Source organism: Pinus tabuliformis, chromosome 6 (genome assembly GCF_031772625.1).
Source record: "Pinus tabuliformis cultivar Carrire ecotype Pingquan chromosome 6, CPIR1, whole genome shotgun sequence".
NCBI lineage: Eukaryota > Viridiplantae > Streptophyta > Pinopsida > Pinales > Pinaceae > Pinus > Pinus tabuliformis.
The window spans coordinates 1,371,851,279-1,371,855,572 of NC_142292.1; the positions used below are offsets into that span (position 1 = coordinate 1,371,851,279).

The 4,294-nt window shown below is 43.9% G+C and overlaps 1 pseudogene; it reads left to right on the plus strand.

The window, feature by feature from the left end:
* The first annotated feature begins 524 nt into the window (after positions 1-524).
* On the plus strand, positions 525-4,090 carry LOC149263737 (transcription factor MYC2 pseudogene; annotated as a pseudogene).
* Positions 4,091-4,294: the final 204 nt, after the last annotated feature.

The window sequence follows — 4,294 nt, forward strand, 5'->3', positions numbered from 1 at the left end:
TACTTTGGGAAAAAAACCTCCCACCATTAATAAAATTATAAAACCAATGAAATTCCAAAAAAAGTTACAAGTGTCAACTCCATGGTGAAGGAACACTACTTTCCATCAAAATTCCACCCAAATTTAAAAAAAATATAAACAAATTTACCTATAAAAATACCATTCTCATAAATTCCACCCAAATTTATATAAAATATAAAAAAAATTATCTGATACCATATCCCACTCTCATGTGGAGCCGTCCCATCAGCTAATCCGACCTCTAAAATTTTGGTGTTGGGAATCAATTTACAAATAAAATTTTGATATTTAGAATCAATATACAAATAATCCCACCAATATTATATCTTAAAAACAAAACTACACTCTGCAAACAACCCAACTAACTCCATCCACCGAGTTATAACTATGGTTAATGGAAGTAAGTGGGAGCTGAGAGGGTCCTATCGATAACGTGCACAATGTGCCTTTATTATTTCCCGCATATTTAACTCGGTCCGAGAATTAAAAAAAAAAAAACACCGTGCCAATCCCATTAAATAATTTCGTAAAGCAAAGCTGGAATCTTGATGTCGGAACCCAAAGTCGTCGAAATTACGCCGAAAATGAAATAGAAATTCAGTGCAAATTCAGGCGAAATGCAAATGACAGTGAAGCTCGACACATTATCAGCCATGGCGAACTGAAACTGAAAGTCTCTGTTTTATCTCGAATCTCCACACACGCGCCGCGAAGAAATCTGAATCATCGTGTTCGTGGTCGACAGGAAGCTACAGTGGGCAGCCTGAGAAACTGGTTGTGGTGGTCGGGAGCGTCAAGATTGTGACGGTGGGCTGACCAGCGTCTAGTTTGTGTTGGTGGTCGGCATTAGAAGGGGCAGAGGGGGCTTTTCAGTGCATGGGATTATGGGCAACGAAGGCGCGGCATCGATGCGGCTATGGGGCGACGATAATAGTTCCATGATCGAGGCCTTAATGGGGAACCTCGATTACTCTTACTCCTTCCCCTGGAATGGCATCGATGCCAATCCCTCTTCGCTACCCTCGCCCGCCCACTTCCCGTCATCTGCCGCCAGCGTTGCTATCGCCACGCCCTTCAATCAGGACACGCTGCAGCAACGCTTGCTTACGCTTGTGGAGGGAGCGGCTGAGTGCTGGACTTATGCCATATTCTGGCAGTTGTCGAGCGATGCCAGCGGCGGCCCGGAGCTCGTCTGGGGCGACGGGTACTACAAGGGTCCCCGCGAAATGACGGAAGAGGAGCGGGCAACGAAGAAGGCCGCCAGTGTGGACGCCACGGCCGCCGACCAGGAGCTCAGGAAGAAAGTGCTGCGGGATCTGCACGCGCTGATTAATCCCAACGCGACCGGAGAGGCGGATCCGGCGGAGTTTTCAGGGGATGATGCTACTGTAGATGGGGAAGTCACGGACGCCGAGTGGTTTTACTTGGTGTCCATGATGAAGTCATTTGGCAATGGCTTGGGGGTGCCGGGACAGGCATTTTACAGTGGAATGCCTATTTGGATTATTGGGTCAGAAAAGCTTCAGAGCTACAACTGTGAGCGGGCTCGTCAGGCTCAGCAATTCGGCATTCAGACCATGGTATGTATTCCGACACCTAACGGAGTTGTTGAGTTGGGTTCCACGGATTTGAATCCGCAGAACTGGGATTTGATACAGAAGGCTAGAAATTCTTTCACTTTTACTTTTCCGGACAGTTTGTGGGAAGAAAATCATACCCAAAATGATCCTGATCCGGCACTTTGGTTGACTGAACCCCCTGCCGAGCCTAAAACAGAGCCTGAAAAGAAACAGCAGCAGATACCCAATGCGGAAACTGAAGCTCTTCACAGCTTTTTCCCTCATGAATTGGGACTTTCTGACCTGGGGTTTCTGAATGGCGAGGGGGAAAACACGGCACAGAAGGTTGTAATTGAGGAGTTTGGGCAGAAAGAGGATAAATCATCATCTCAGGGCTTCACTGGTTCTCAGGTTCCGTACCAACAGAACTGGCAGGCTCAAACGACCTGCAAGACTGAAGTTGTGGAAATTCCGGTGTTTCAACCTGGGAAAAGGGGTAATACAAATGGGATTACTCTGAGCTTTGAAAACCCCTATGGTTCTCAGGGTTTAGTGTCTTGGGGGGATGAGAAGATGAAGAGGCCTGTGAGGAATGGGAATGAAGATGGTAGCGCGGTTTTGTGTTTTTCGTCTGAAGTTGCTGCTGCTTCTGCTTCTGCTTCTGGTACTGCTGTTGCTGCGTCTTTGCCAGTGAACGGTGCTGCTGGGGTCAGATCTAGTGTTGATTCGGAGCATTCCGATATAGAGGCGTCTTTTAAAGAGGCCGAATGCAGTCAGGCCATTGTTGAAAGGAGGCCTCGGAAACGGGGCAGGAAGCCTGCCAATGGTAGAGAAGAACCTCTGAATCATGTAGAAGCTGAAAGGCAGAGGCGAGAGAAGTTGAACCAGAGGTTTTATGCACTCCGTGCTGTGGTTCCCAATGTGTCCAAGATGGATAAGGCCTCTCTGTTGGGTGATGCCATTTCTTACATTAATGAGCTCCGAAGCAAGGTGCAGGATTCTGAATCTCATAAAAAGGACATGCAGGCTCAACTTGAGGCCTTGAAGAAGGAATTGGTAGCGAGAGAATCGGGTGCTTCTGGATTTTCTGGCAGTAATTTTGCTTTACTAAAAAACCCGGCTGCTGATCCTTCGAACCTAGATGTCAAAGGCTTTGGTTCGAAAATTCAGTGTCCTAATATTGAGCTTGAAGTTCGAATCCTCGGTCGAGAGGCCATGGTCAGAGTTCAGTGTCCTAAGCAGAACCATCCTGTTGCAAGAATGATGGTTGCATTTAAAGAGCTTGAACTTGAAGTTCATCATGCCAGTGTATCCACAGTGAAAGAGTTGATGATTCAAACGGTTATTCTGAATATGACAGGTATTGTATATACGCAAGAACAGCTAAATGCTGCATTATTAAGGAAAGTAGCAGATCCTGGCCTTAGATAGCATGCCATGACCAATCTTGACTGGTATTTATCTAGAAAGCTGAAGTTCCCTTAGAAGCTTTAGGAACTTCAAGATCAGATTACTTTACCTGCCCAGAAGGAATTGTGCACTGTAAAATAATCCAACTTAATTTACTTTGTAAATTTTTTGACAAGTAATGAAGAACTTTTATAGCAGTTACTTGTAAGCATGGCTGCCCTGTTCCATAAAAATGAAATTTGATGGAACCACAAAAACCAATCAGTGAAAATGGTTCAATCTCAAAGGACTGCAAAGAAAAGGCTAAAAACAGCATATAGTATTGTCAAATGGAGACCTGCTGCCATTGTCAGTGAAGGATGGACTGTAAGTGAAGCTACTTCTCAAATTTAGGCCTGCAAAATAGTGTTTTTTAAAACTGAAATGGGTCTCCGTTCTTCACTGAAAGAGCTATGGCTGAAATTCATGGAGAAAAATTCAACGAATGTACCAAGAGGAATGTAAATTAGCAAATTCATCAAGCTGATCTACAAAGTAACTGTGAATTAATATATTGCAGCCTGAATGAGTTATTAGATTGCTACAATGTGGTCCAGGCTTGAATCGTAAGCCTCAGTGGGGCAAGATCTAGGGTGTAAGCTTGATTGAAACCCTTCTTGTAAAGTTTTGGGGTCGTGGGGAATGTTGGCCATGTTCCCGAAAAGAGATTCTGCTTAAGATGTTCTAGCCAACGACCATTGCTCTGGATTAAAGCTTTGCAAGGCCCTCAAGGGATATATACTTAGATAAACAAACCCTTGTTCAAATGGCGTTTTTGTGTCTGGAAACTGCTGTTTGCTACTTTTCTTGTAAGCAAGAAAAATGCAATCGATCGAATGCCTCTGTGATTTCCGAGTATCAAGCTACTGCGCAGGATTGCTGTTTTTGTTCGGACATCTATCGTTTTTGGATCATAGATGTATGTGGTAACTTCAAAATCGTTACTATATGTGCAATTTAGTCTTTTGATGTCTGTATTTTAGTCCTGTAAGCGCAGGTTCATCTATGTACATGATGGCTTTTATTCTTTCAATAGCTTTGACAGACCCCATCATATAGGATATTTATATAGCAGCCCAGATGATAATTGAATGAAGGCATTTCATGCTGTTGAGCATTGGCCTCTGTTCATAAGGTAAGCTATAACATCACAGAGCTAATTCTAACTAGGAGTATCGTTTTAGATTATTGAATTGTTTTGAAATTAGAACATGGCGTTGAATTTTCTACATTTTTGTTTGTCAAGGCGCCTCTACTTTTGTCAG